The sequence below is a fragment of the Chelonia mydas genome, chromosome 17 (assembly GCF_015237465.2).
Source record: "Chelonia mydas isolate rCheMyd1 chromosome 17, rCheMyd1.pri.v2, whole genome shotgun sequence".
In the NCBI taxonomy this organism is placed as follows: domain Eukaryota; kingdom Metazoa; phylum Chordata; order Testudines; family Cheloniidae; genus Chelonia; species Chelonia mydas.
Window position 1 is genome coordinate 3,072,749 of NC_051257.2, and position 14,332 is coordinate 3,087,080.

General features: G+C 45.8%; 1 protein-coding gene across 14 annotated transcripts in view; it reads left to right on the plus strand.

Moving 5' to 3' along the window:
- The window catches only part of SPECC1 (sperm antigen with calponin homology and coiled-coil domains 1), a 167,322-nt gene that overhangs the window by 63,677 nt on the left and 89,313 nt on the right, over positions 1 to 14,332 (plus strand). Inside the window, exon 1 of one of the 14 annotated variants that reach the window (XM_043531155.1) lies at positions 4,333 to 4,423. The exons of the other annotated variants lie outside the window; for them this stretch is intronic. The gene's annotated coding sequence lies outside the window, so the exon portion shown is untranslated. Of the gene's footprint in view, positions 1 to 4,332; positions 4,424 to 14,332 lie in introns of those variants that run through there. 14 annotated transcript variants of the gene reach the window in all.

Here is a 14,332-nt window from a genome sequence, read left to right on the forward strand (position 1 = left end):
ATAGGAATTGTGTGGAGGAGTACAAGACTATGCCATCTTATGGTATGTAGCAAGGGGAACCACTCAGATATCCACTTTGGATTACCAATAGCTACTTATATGCAGTGCTGTAGCTGTATTGGTCCCAGGGTATGAGAGAGACAAGGTAGGTGTGGTAATATCTTTTTGGACCAGCTTCTGGTGGTGAGAGACACAAGCTTTGGATCTATACAGAGGTCTTCAGATCTGTGCTTGTCTCGCTCTTTAGCTGGTTAGGCAGCCTGGGTTTCTAAGCAAGCATTCTGCAGTCTTTGAAGATATCAATGAACACAGTGTGAGATTGTGTTTTCTGTTTATCCTCTTCAAATTTGCAAACTTGATGATTAAAATCATTGGGAGTAGGTGGAAATAATGGCTTGAAAACAGCAGGCTTCAGCAGAAATGATAATATCTCTATTTGGAAAGAGGTGACCAGTGAGGTTATCCAGGGGTTAGAGGTTTTCTTTGTTGGGATTTTGCTCATTGTTTAATTGGCTTGAATGAGAATACCAAATGTAAGAGAATACTCTTGGGTAGCATTGCTGTACCCTTTTAAACATCCGCTCCGTCCCACCCCAGAGTTGGCTACATTTCGTGGTGGAGGAAGGGATTCCTCTGTGTATGTGTAGTTCATAAAGCATTTGGGATCTTTCAAGATAAAAGGCACTATAGAAATATGATTTAATTATGGTGATTAACTTCATTTTTAATGTATTTCTTGCTTTCTATCATCTTCAGAGTCCTCCTCCAAGTCCCTGTTTCCTCTGCTTCTCCCACATTCCCCTTGTTAATATTGGAAGCCTTTTATTTGAGCTCTGTGATGTGTCGGCATATCACCTCTGCCAAATAAGAGCCCAAGAGAACAGATTAATTTGAAAGGGGAGTGGGGAGCAACCAAATTAATGACTCTGACTAGTAGTTTGTATGCAAATACCAACTGTAAGCTGCATCCTCCAGGGGTTCAAATGGTGAGTCTTAGACCTTCTGTTCCCCAGTAGAGCCAGCAAACCACAACTTGTGGTGGACAGATTCATTCTTTAGTCACCTCTTCCTCACATGAGCTGCTTGCGCCTGTGTAATACTCTGAAGAGTAGTAACAAACTGCTGATTAAACCAGCCTTGTACAACTTTATTTGCCTCAGGAGAGTAATTTTTATTTCTGTTTTAATTTGCCCTATCTTTTGAGGCCAGCTGATGCCAACCATGATGGTATATTTTTGTGATGTGACCACAGTTGCACTAGAACTGGACTCATCACTAAATCATTCCACAGAGGCTGACAGATGTCAAATGGCAACAGTCACTTTTGGTCTGTAGGCCAGCTGATAGTCTCTCTAGGCTGTATACATTCCAGGAATCTGTGTCCTAGGTTGGGGTGGCCCTTTAGCCACTCCAGTGACTAATTAGCTGCCTCCCAAGTGATGTGTTTGAGGCCAGGGTTCAAGTGATAACCCGCAGGTCAACAAGAATCAGATTTTTAAAGGTATTTAGGGGCCTGCCTCCCATGGAAATCAATGGGACATAGGTGCTTAAATGTCTTTAAAAATCCAGCCTGGGGAAGAGACCTGCAAGGGCCCCAGAGTCAGGGGAAAGGAGCTATATAGGGGGCTGTCCACACCAGTGGGATGGAAGTCCTGACTGGTGATAGCTGGTATGTGGGCAGGGGCAGAAGCCTGTTGAAGGGCCTTTAGGCAGGGGCAGGCAGCAGGATATGTTTTATGCTTTCTGACTGGTTTTGGACAGTTTTGGTTTTGAAAAATAAACTCATCCCTGGAGAAAGGGACTGAAATTTTGTGTGCTTGGGAGCTTTATTTGACTTGACTCATCAGCCTGTGCTATGGCTAAAGAGTTCTGTAGCTTGTGTCTGAACCATCCAGTCTCCCAGTGCTGGTGTTAACGTTAGTATCCATTAAGAATTAATAGAATGGATATAGTATAACAGTAAATGTAAAAGCCAGTCTGCCTCTCAAGGGGTTGACTAGATTCATTAAAATGGCGCAGTTGTCCTGACAGTGATGGAGGGGAAGGAAAGCAGCACTGGATGGCAAAGTGATGAGCTTTTCTGCATTGGCACTGGCACAATGTTAAATATTGCCGCTGACTTAGTGGGGCAGGAAAGAGAAGACTAACTGCATTTTGTTCAGGTTCTATTTGGCTCCTCAAGGCCTTATGGTTAGGAAATTACTTGTGGAAACCGTAGCATGGCTAGGAACTCCATCTTGGGGCTGGTCTACGCTACCGCTTAAGTCGATGTAACATATATTGTTCAGGGGTGTGAAAACAACACCCCCCCGGGCGACGTAAGTTGTATCAACTTAAAACATTGTCCACACCACGCTATGTCCCGCCAACATAGCTCCCGCCTCTTGTGGAGGTGGAGTAATTATGCTGATGGGAAAAGTGCTCTCCCATCCAGCATAGCACATCTTCACCAGACATGCTGCATCGATGCGGCTGTGCCGATGTAGCAGAGTAGTGTAAACTTGCCCTTGGTCCATCCCTTCTGAAAGATCCTCCTGTGGGACTTCCATCAAATAGCAGCACAGGATGTGTCCTTGTAGCTTTGCCAAAGGGAGTCTCACTGATAGAGCTGCTGCTGCCTCAGTTGCATTAAAATGGATGTATCTTGATCTGTTCAATTTAGCTTCATTGATTCTTCCTCTTGTACATTAAATCAGTCTTTATAAGATCTCCCTTTGAAAGATAGCTTTAAGAGTTGCTGGGGCAAATTGGGGCCAAGTGTAAGAAGGTACCTCTCTGTTGACTCTATTGGTGTTGCACCTGCTTTATATCAGATCTGAATTTGGTCTCTTGTATGTTACTCACAAGCTGGCAGCAGCAGGTAAGCATGTCTTTTGATCTTCCAACTTTCTTTCCTTGCAGGTTTACTCAAGCCTCCAGGATGATAAAAGATAGTATAAGATGGTCCTTGGTCACAATGCTGGCTAATCCAGACTTTCCACACATCTTAATAGACCAGCTTTCCTTTCTTCCCTGATTATGAACTCCGTGCATATGCCTAGATAGCTCTCAAAAAGTGCCCTCTATTCAGTGCAATGGCAGGGCATATATTGCTTCTCTATGACCCCATGGTCTGAATGTCCTTCAAAGGATAGATGTGGAACTTACCAAGGTAGCTTCTTTGGCTGAGTGCTCCGTCCCCCCGCGTGGGACGATCTGTGACTATCACTGTGACTATTCCTGTGAGCTCATAAGGTTTCAATTGAGCTACAATTTTCTATCCTTGTAATCAGCATTAATTACATTACATTGACCTGATCAGCAAGAGGTTTAGCCAAAGTAATATGCAGAAATAAAAGTAGTTAAGTCTTGGGGACAGACATGTTCTGATGATGGAAAATGTGTCCTTGGGAAAACAAAGATTAATGTGGGCTGCAGGGTCCTGTGCTGAGTGTGACTTGTTCAGGTAAGTGCTATCTGTGACAACTTGGGTATATACTCCTCTCTTCTAGCAAAAAGAAAAGGAGTACTTGTGGCACCTTAGAGACTAACAAATTTATTTGAGCGTAAGCTTTCGTGAGCTACAGCTCACTTCATTGGATGCATTCAGTGGAAAATACGGTGGGGAGATTTATATACACAGAGAACATGAAACGATGGGTGTTACCATACACACCGTAACCAGAGTGATCAGGTAAGGTGAGCTATTACCAGTTACTAGCTGAATGCTTAAGTGGCTTTGGTCTCTGTATTTTGAATTGAATTTGCCCAGATGCTAGGAAAAAGTGCTGGAGAACAGGCTGAGTAAATATATCCTTGTCTTCTGATCTTGCTGAGCTCCCAAGTGTTGGACCTAAGTGTTAAAGATCATGGGTGAAATCCCACTGAAGTCCATTGGAGTTACTCACTATGGGCATGGCTACACTGGAAACTTCCAAAGTGCGAGTGTGGTCGTGTGCGAGCGCTGGGAGAGAGCTCTCCCAGCGCTCCTGGTAATCCACTTCCCCAAGGGGATTAGCTCAGAGCGCAGGGAGCACGGCTCCCAGCGCTCGGAGCCTGTCCACACTAGCGCTTTAAAGCGCTCAGACTTGCTGCGCCCCGGGGGATGATTTTTCACACCCCTCAGCCAGCAAGTTAGAGAGCTATAAAATGTCAGTGTAGACAAGCCCAAAATGGTAACTGTAGTTCTTTGAGAGAGTTGCCTGTGCCTGTTCACCCTCCCACTTCTGTCTCAGCTTTCTTACAGGACTCTTGAGTTTAGCAGAATAAACTGAGGTGGTGGGGCTATGTGGTCCTTTTACAACCTTGGCTCTAAATGTTTGGTGCCAAGAGGTGTTTTTTGTAACCCCACAGGCTCTGCTTTCCAGAAGCATTCTGATACTCAGCACCAGTAGGAGTGCATTTCACAAGTATGACTAGACAGAGAAGAACCATGGTTACCCTGGTAAGTAACCAGGGTAACAGGGCATTTCCTGTACCCTCCCAACCATCGGTGTTTGAATACACTGGCTCCTTCCCCTGGTGAGTGAGGACAGCTCCCCTGCACCGCAGTACAGAATGCTTCCCCTGAGCTGGGCCAGCAAGCTGCCTTAATAGTAATAGCTGAGCAAAGAAGCTTGCCGGGAGAATCCCATGCTGGATTTTCCAGCCCCTAAAGGGTTTGGGCACTTTGGCGGTGTAACATTTACATTGAAGGTGTAGTAATTCTTTACAATGCCACGTAATTAAGCCTGATGCAATCGCTTCTTTAGGAGCTGGTCCTCCAAGGGTGTGGATAATGATCTGTTGGCAATGGGCTGGATCGCTACAGGACAAGGAAGGAAAGGACGTTTTAAAAATAAGTCCCAGTAATTGTTTTCACAGGCAAGAGAGTAAATGCAAGTGTCTCTTGCTGTAAAATGGGTGCTTGGGCGCAGTGCTCACGTGGGACAGCACCTGCTCAGTGGGATGCTTTACTAATCCAAATTAATTGAGGCACAAAACAGCCTGCAAATGTAATGGGATTGGGAAGACCCTGTGCACAACCAGTTCCTGTAGTGAATGGGGTTCATCCCTCTATGGCAACTGGGTTGGGTATTAGCTCAGCAGCACCACTTTGCAGGGAGCGTTATGTCCCTTACATTTGTCTGTCCATAGCAAGAATAAAACAGCTTCTAAATGCACTGTGTGAAGCCAGACTGCTTCCTTTCCTGATTTGGGGTGAATCATGTGAGACTTTCTCCCTAGTGAAGAGAGGTTTTCAAATCTGCTCCACCATCCAGAATTCTGGTCTAAAACAGTCCAGGGATGACTTGCTGCTAGTGATAATGCTGTTATTAGATCATCACTCTGAACAGTTACCGGACAGCGTCCCCTCCTCCTTTTCCCCTTGCCTCAGGTGGAATAAATGCTGCAGAAGTTTGGGTGTATAGATTTTAACATGTTTAAACAAAGGTAGCTGAAAGTTTAAAGTTGAAGTTTTAGCTCAGCCTGGCATAGTGTGGGGCAAGCTCTGCACAAAGAGCCCATTCACAGCCCCACCAAGGCAGCAGACATCAGACCAGAAGTACCTCCTGGTTTGTATGTTGGCCTCCCACAAACAGCTGTGACCATGCACCTCACCGCTGACCTGACTCTGTCTGTTGTTCCTCTCCTGGACGAGGGGCACAGTTCTGCCAATGCACGTCCAGCCCATAGGCGTCTCCTGAGTGCAAGCTGACAATTCTGAGACTTAAGATGGGAAGGGAAATACTCACTAGGAATGTGTGAGACTCAGAGTGCTTATCTCCCACAGGCTGCGAAACACTGCTTTTATGTCACATCACTGAGACTGAGGAAGAGACAGCATGATAGAAGCAGATATCCTCTCACCCTCTGCAGCTCTCACCTCCTCTACACAGGGCTTCTTTGAGGCTCTTTGGGGAAAATCTTTGGTCTTTTAATTATTAACTGTTTGGGTTTTTTTTTTTAAACCAAGCAGTTGAAGTTCTTCTTCCTTTGAAGTGGGCAACCCTTTATAGGTAACATTCTTATTGCACTGTGGAGCATTCTTTCTATTTTCCTTCTGCCCTTTTCCCTGCCATACCCTCATCTGGACAGCAGTGCTCCTCACCTATGCAAGGGGTTGAACTTGTGTGTAATTTTTGTGCTCTCAATCCAGTTCCCAGTGGACTGGTGTGCAAGCCACAAAACCCACCTTCACAATATATACTAATTGGCCCCCTTGTTGGCATCTTCAGCAGAGAGGTAAAGGTATGGATGGTCACGGAGTCTGAACTCCCTTTTCCACCTCTAGAGATGGTCCCTTTAGCCAGTATAGAGGCATATTAGAGGTGTACTGTGGATGAGGTATATACTACTGCTGTCCATGTTCTGGTCATCAAAGGTTTCAGAGTAACAGCCGTGTTAGTCTGTATTCGCAAAAAGAAAAGGAGTACTTGTGGCACCTTAGAGACTAACCTATTTATTTGAGCATGAGCTTTCGTGAGCTACAGCTCACTTCATCGATGCAATCCGATAAAGTGAGCTGTAGCTCACGAAAGCTTATGCTCAAATAAATTGGTTAGTCTCTAAGGTGCCACAAGTACTCCTTTTCTTTTAGTGCTTATGTTTCATCAGCACTAAATTAACACAGTACTTACAGAACAGAAAAAAGAGTAGTCCCTTTCTATATTACACAGCATTTGGGTTCTTAATGGCCGTTAGGGCTTTTTCAGGGACATGCACCATCTGTGGAGATTTCAGAGTCTCTGTGTATTGTTCCTGTCAAGAGGTGGATAAATCCCCACATTCCAATCCTATAAACTAGCCTCTTCCAATGAGCCATGCTGAGAATGGGCCATCTTTTCTCTTTTCCAGGCATTGGTTTCACAAACTTCCAGTGGATGTTTGGCTTGTCTCCTAGTTGCTAACTTTAACCATAAACTAACACTAGGCTTGGCAGGATTTCTTTTTTTTTCTTATTGTTTCAATGGATAATATTAGTGTTTATTTTCAAGCATTTTTTTCTATTTTTATCTATTTAATTTTTCACAGTTGTGCAAAATTATTGGGGGTGGAGGGTCAATATAACATGTCAAAATATACAAAGTAAATAGCCTTAAATCAAATTCTAAGTTGCAGCATTTTTCATTCTTTGCTGGTCTGTAAATGCAGCTTATTGATGAATTTATTTATTTTTTGTCTGTGTGTGGTGAAATCACCAGTTACTGACATTTACTGATAAAAATTTAATTTTTCTAAGCCAAACTACCTCTTGGTTTGGCTCCACAAAGGCTCCTTTACAGGCTGAGACCCTCCTTTCCCTTCCCCCAGGGCTGGATAAACTGCATATCCTCATGGGCAACTGTTTGCTAATAGGTTATGGAGCTTTAGCAGGCTGGCTGGAAACCATAATAAAACCTGGATTATTACATGGCCACCACCTGTGATGAAACTCTCAGTTCTTTCATTAAAAACCATCCCTGCAGTATTACAACTCTTAATTTCAGCAAATGGGTGGGTGTGGAGGGTTGGTTCCCCATGCTGCATGCTATGCAATTTAGCAATTAGAATAACAAGTAGTGTAAAAACAATTGGACCTAAAAATCAGTGCCTTGGGAAAGTGTCCTGTGTTGCTGGGCAAGGACCTGTGTCTTGAGTTCTCAGTTTTGATCTCTTGATCTGGGCTGGCAGAGGTGGGAAATCAGTGGGGACAGGATGTACTCTTTACTCAAGGCTGGGTTCCCCAGTCCAGATATTGCCATCAGTGCCACCCAGCTGCTCCTCCACCATGACAGAGGGACTGCTGGGCCAAATCTTAGTGGCATGCCTACCCCATGCACCAGGTTGCAATGCCCCTCGGTTTGGTGGCCCTCTCAAATGGGGGACCTGAGGCAAACGGCCTCTTTTTTTGCCGCCTCCTCTTCATGGGTGTCCCTTAGCCCAGTAACTGCAGACATAGACAGGTGTGGGACCAGAACAAATGACTTAGTCATATGTCATGCATTTCCACATCTATGAAACTGTGCATTTCTGTAAGAGATTGCACATTTACCCTCGTGCGAACTTGTTATTTCCTGCCTCAATCTCTGTATTTCGTGACATAAAATTCTCCAGTTGGAACAAATTGAGAATTTTCCTGTGTTTTCCCCAGGTTGTAAATTTTGCTCCTTAGCTTGGCAGTGAGAAACATGGAAAATGCCAAGTGAAACCATGAAGTACTTCACAAATGTGACCAGAGCTTGATGATTCTCTGGCATCACAAACTTTCACACTGATCTAGCTGGGGGCTGTGTATCCTGTTTTGTGAGACCTTAATGTAATGTTCTTGTGACTATAGGGTGTATGACACATATCCTCAAAAGTGGGGGAAAATGTGGCTTTCTCCCTTCACAGGCAATAGGTCAATGGGGAAAGACAGGCAAGACTCAGTTTATCCCATATGATCCTTTTTTGACACTTGTAACTTCTGTAAAGTATTTTCCAGTGTTACAAGTAACAGAATATGACTGTGTCTGTGGGCACACTATGGGCAGGCAGCATTCCATTCAGTTGTCTAGAGTCTGCACTGCGGAGACTGTGATACTACCACTTCCTTTCTCCCATAAGCAGCTGAGGATGAATGAATTGGTCCCAACAGTCTCCAGGAAGGTGCTTCTGGCATTGGGTCTTTCCAGTTAGAACTGCATTTTAATATCACACTCTGCTCATGGAGGAGGAGGGATAGCTCAGTGGTTTGAGCATTGGCCTGCTAAACCCAGGGTTGTGAGTTCAATCATTGAGGGGTCCATTTAGGGATCTGGGGCAAAAATTGGATATTGGTCCTGCTTTGAGCAGGGGTTTGGACTAGATGACCTCCTGAGGTCCCTTCCAACCCTATGATTCTTGGCAGCCTACTGGCATGATCCTGTGAAGTTTGGCTGGTCTGAAGGCGTTATGGTATGTTTGACCCCCTTTTCTTTTTGGATTGCTGTTGTTCCTTCCCACACTGTCACAGATGGGAAGTGTTTGTTAACTAATAGTTGTCAGTAGCTGAAGGAATCCTTTATCCATCTGATGCCAGGTCAGATATCTACTAGAGCTCCTGTTTGACAGCCATAGGTAAACTGGAATTAGATTGTTGGCCTACCCATTGCGCCATAAGGACCATCAGTAACTGAATTCACACAGTCTGTATGGATTTGGTTTCAGTATCTTTATTTGCAGTGGTCCTTGTGACCCCCAATGCAGGTGTTCTGTTTACTGTTCGTCTGTATAGTTATATTTTCCAGAAACATGATGATAGCTGTTCTGTCAGCATTATTAAAGCTGGTGCTGTTGAGTATTTTATTAACCTTTGCCCTGCATTAATGAGGGTTCAAATGAGTAGGTTGTGTTTTCAACAGGGAGGATCATCTACTGGGCAAAGAGCTACAACCCATGAAGATCCTGCTCTGGGTTCTAATCCCATCTAACAGACAGTTGCCTTAAAACAAGTCCTTGTCCAGTCTCACCAGCTGAGAAACTAAGTAGAAACAGCACCTCACTTAAAATCAGATGCTTTTTTTGAGCAGTCTTCCTGGGGCAAATCTTAAAAAGAGCCCTCATTTGGCTCCCCAAAGCTGAGGCGAGCCTTTCTCTGAAAGATGGGAGGCTCAGGACCAGCAGCACAAGCACTTTCCATGAGAAAACACACAGCAGAGATATGTCTCCTGCTGCACTACAAGCTTCAGGTCTGTATTTTAGCTTCTCTTGACTACTGTGCATTGTTGAGGTGGCTCATGTCACATCGGTCAGTTGGTAATCCCATTGCAGAGATTGTATTCATAACTGTGTGCAGTGCTTACTTTTCCTAAGAAGGCTTAACACCTCCAATAAAAGTCCTGTTACTAAATTTCTTCCATTACAAACCTCTATCCCAGTCGCATTCTTGCAGACTGACTACTGAAATATACGGTCATGCTGACCTTTAACTGTTCCACTGGACCCCTTGAACCCTCATCCCAAAGGACATTGCATTTTAGAAGGCCAGCGACCACCCTGGCTACAGCAGCAGCAACTAAATCATTCATACAGCTTCCTTGGATGTTGAATGCAGCTTTCTAACAGGCCACCCTAATCTTTCTTCCTTTCTTGTCTTGTGGTTCCATCTTTCCTTTGTCTCTTTCAAATGGTTCTGTAAAAACTGAGAAAAGGGTCGATTCAAAATGGGTTTTGCTGAGGGTATAAAATGATTGTTTGATTTAAGCAAAATCTCTGTTTAAGTCTCAGGATGAGACTAAAAGAAACCCTGAAATTAGGTTCAGATCAGAATTTGCAGTTCAAACCCACCTCTCTGAAGGGTCAAAACAGAATAGCAAATCCAAACAGCCAGTCTTTGAGAGTGCTTAAATTCAGAAGCAAATTTCAATTCCCGCCCCTGGCTGAGTGAGGAAAGTTTTGGTTCTGCTCATTCCCTCCATCACTGCCTCTTTTCCCCGGTTGCTGAGGGTAATGGGAATTGTTAGTGACTCTGTGGCTGGCTCCACGGTGCAGATGATGAGTCTGCAGAAAGCAGAGAGAGTGAGATCTCCGGGCCCATTTACAGGACTTTCTGTATTTCATTTTGACAGGCACGTAGGCAGGAAATGTTTTGGAACAAACAAATAAAACCAGCGAGTGGCCCAGTTCAGAGAAATGCCTGTCATTTTTGCCTGTTAATGCCATAGGTGCAAAAGAAAGGCTCGGACCTTATAAGGCTTACAGAAATAATTCTTTATCCAGCCAGGAATTACTCCAGACATGGAACTGGCAAAATAAGCTCCGGCAATAGGGTTCACTGTGAGTGATTTTTGTATACCGAGATCACTGCACTGCTATAAATCGCACTAGACGAGGGTCAGTTAGGGTTGCCAACCCTCTCAGTTTCACCAGGAGGCTACTGGAATTGGGCTCTATCTACCAGGGGCTACTGTAGCCAAATGGGGAGATTTTAGGCGCTAAAAGTCTGGCAGCGCAGTGAGGCTAAGGCAGGCTCCCTGCCTGCCCTGGCCCCGCGCCACTCCCGGAAGCAGCTGGCATGTCCCTGCAGCCCCTGGGGGTGGGAGGCGCAGGGGTCTCCACGCACTGCCCCCACCCCGAGCACCAACTTTGCAGCATTGGGAACTGTGGCCAATCGCACTGCGGGGGCAGAGTGCCTGCAGGCAGGGAGAGTGTGTGGAACCCCCTGACTACGCCCCCCACCCCCAGGGGCCACAAAGACGTGCTGGCTGTTTCCAGGAGTGGTGTGCGGAGGGGGCAGCATGCGGAGCCACCTGGCCCCGTTTACCTTGGGCGGCTCCCGTGCAGCGGGGCTAAGGCAGGCTCCGCCCCTGCAGCTCCTATTGGCCGCAGTTCATCGCCAATGGGAATTGTGGAGTCACTGCACAGGCAGCACGTGGAGACCGCGGGCTCCCCCAGGGGCCACAGAGACGAGCTGACTGCTTCCAGGAGCGGCGTGGGGCCAGAGCAGGCAGCGAGCCTCCCGAGGTAAGCGCCACTGGGCCAGAGCCCGCACCCCCTTCCCCAGCCCTGAGCCCCCTCCTGCACCCCATCCCCCTCCCAGAGGTTGCACCCCGCACCCTCTCCTGCACCCCAACCCCCTGCCCCAGGCTCAGCCTGCAGCCCCCTCCCACACGCCGAACCCCTCAGCCCCAGCCCAGAGCCCGCACCCCAAACCCCTGCCCCAGCCTGGTGAAAGTGAGTGAGGGTGGAGGAGAGCAAACGATGGAGGGAGGGGGATGGAGTGAGTGGGGCGGGGCCTCAGAAGGGGAAGAGGTGGGGCCTCAGGAAAGGGGTGGGACAAAGGGCGGGGCAAGGGTGTTTGATTAGACAGTTGGCAACCCTAGTTAGGATAGTGCAACCTTGAGAAGGGTCTTAGCTATTCTTTGGGTGAATAACCAGCAGGTGTTAGAGCTTTGGGGCCTGTTTTATAGGACCGAGGCTGAACCTGCTGTGGTGAGACCCAGTGCCAGTAGCTTGATTCTCTCTGTGCTGATTTGATACTGTGAACAAAACTCTGTTAGGTCCTCGGCTGGCATCTCCAGGTGCATTTTCACTTGAGACCTAAAGTCATGATGAAACTACCATTTGTGTTCTCCACATTCAGTTAATTTTGTTCTTCTCATCGTGGGCCTGAACCCATAGTCCTCTGAAGTCTGAGGAAAGATTCCAGTTGACTTTAATGGGCTTTGTATCAGGCCCTCTATTATCCTAGTTTCCATCTGAATGAGACCCCACCTCTATTATAGTGGCACTGAGGTAGTTACTATGTGAATTTGGGCTTTTGTAACTCGGGGAGTAGCTTCAGTCCTTGTTACAGATTACATTGATGGAATCATTAGATGCTAGATGAGGACAGTCCTCCTTCACTTTCTTGGGTTTCCTCAGGCCATGTCTACACTAGAGACTTTACAGTGGCACAACTGTACCGATGCAGCTGCGCTGTTGTGAGATCTCCTGTGTAGAGAGCTTTCCCATAGACATAATTAAACCACCTCAACAAGCGGCGGTAGCTATGTCGGGGGAGAGTGTCTCCTGCTGACATAGAGCTGTCCACACTGGCACTTCTGTTTTGTACCATATGTTGCTGGGGGGAAGAAGGGTTTACACCCCTGAGTGACATAAGTTATACGAACGAAACTGCTTGTGTAGACGTAGCCTCCCTGTGTCCCGACTTTGAAACGTTTGTGTGATTTCCATACAGGTGAAGGGTGGGGTGGTAGAAACAAAAATAACCATTGTTCATGCTGGTGGACTCGACAGGATTATAAGACTTCTCCAGTCTTTAAGCGATACCGTTAAACTGAGGAGGAATGCCTTCTTCCTCAGGAAGCATTGAACAGTGCATTCTTCTATGTTGGCTTCCTTGTTGTAATATTTGGACTAGCTGAAGATATCTCAACCATGAGGTCACCACTCCTTGCAGGGCTGCATTCTTTCCAGGGGAAGGTTTCTTCCTGGAGGCCGCCATTTGAAAGAATGTCCTACCTGATCAAACTTCTGCAGATATGAATTCGTAACAGTGCTATTTCTATGACTTAGCCTTTCAGTTGCCATAGGCATCAGCTATTCCTTCATCTCCATCACCTGTGGCCCCAAGAAGTCCTTGAAATCTCATCAGGGACCTTGTTTGTTTTCATGACCAAGAACTGGAAAATATCTCCAAACTTTTTGGAGACCAGGAGTCTCTGTGCTCCTAAATCAGGACTGGATCAAATCAAGGCAACTACTGCTTTTTTCCCGTCCCGTTCTTTCTGGTGGCTCTGTTATCGCAGGTCTAGAAATCTCTTGTCCAATAGCACCATTCTTTCTCTCGCTCTGATTTCTAACGTTTATCCTGCTGTCTCATTCTGTTCCAAAGTATTTGTAGTTGAGTTACTTTCATACTGCTGTATTTTATCCTTGTCTAAATCAGCATCTCAGTACAGGTATCACAGCTGCAGCCTATAGAACCTGTGCCATGGGGAATGCAGGCATGCAAGCAAGCCATATAATCAGACAAATAGCTGGAATTCCTCAAAGACTAGTGTTCGCGTCATAATTATTTATTTTTACTTTTTTTCCCTAATCCATCCCAGAAAGCAAAAATTTCCAAATAAGGAGGTGGGAGCAGCTGCTCTGCAAACAAAGAGCCACAAAAATAATTCTAGCCTCTACCCGGGTGTGAAAAAGATTTTCAGGCTGCTGGCTGACCTGCTGGCTTCTGTTTGGCTTCGGATAGTGGGGGAAATGCAATGGTCCATTTCAGAGAGTCTTGGACCCTCTTAGGAGCAGAGAAGGGTCATTAACTTTTGAGGCACTAGTTTAATATAGAAGTATGGTGATGGTTCCTTCATGAAATGCAGAGAGTTGTCTTCTTTGTATTACATTAGTGCCTAGAAGCCCCAACCAAGATCAGGCACTGTAAACATACATACACAAAACTGATCCTATCCTGAAGGGCTCCTAAATTTCCTGTATGTTCTCAGTTGCATATAAAATTCTCCCTCACTTCCTATCCTAAACTATGTGTGTTAAACAGCTGCTGAATTCTGCACCAGAGGTAGCTGCATTACAGCGAAGATAAAATTATTTAGGGCAAGTCTACTCTTAGAATGCTGCATTGGCACAACTGTACCGATGCAGTCTTTAAGTGAAGATGCTCCTACAACAATGGTAGAGCTTCTCCTGTTGGCGTAGTTAATCTACCTCACGGAAAGGCGGTAGCTATGTTGACTGGAGAAGCTCTGTCTACTTTGGGGGAGGGAGGGGTGCTAGGTCAGTATAACTGTCGCTATGGGTTATGAAAAATCCACACCCCTGAGGGACGCAGTTCTACCTATGTAGGTTTGTAGTGTAGTGTAGATCTGGCTCCAGATGAAAGGTGAAAATAAATGTTACCACTTTTGCACTTCAC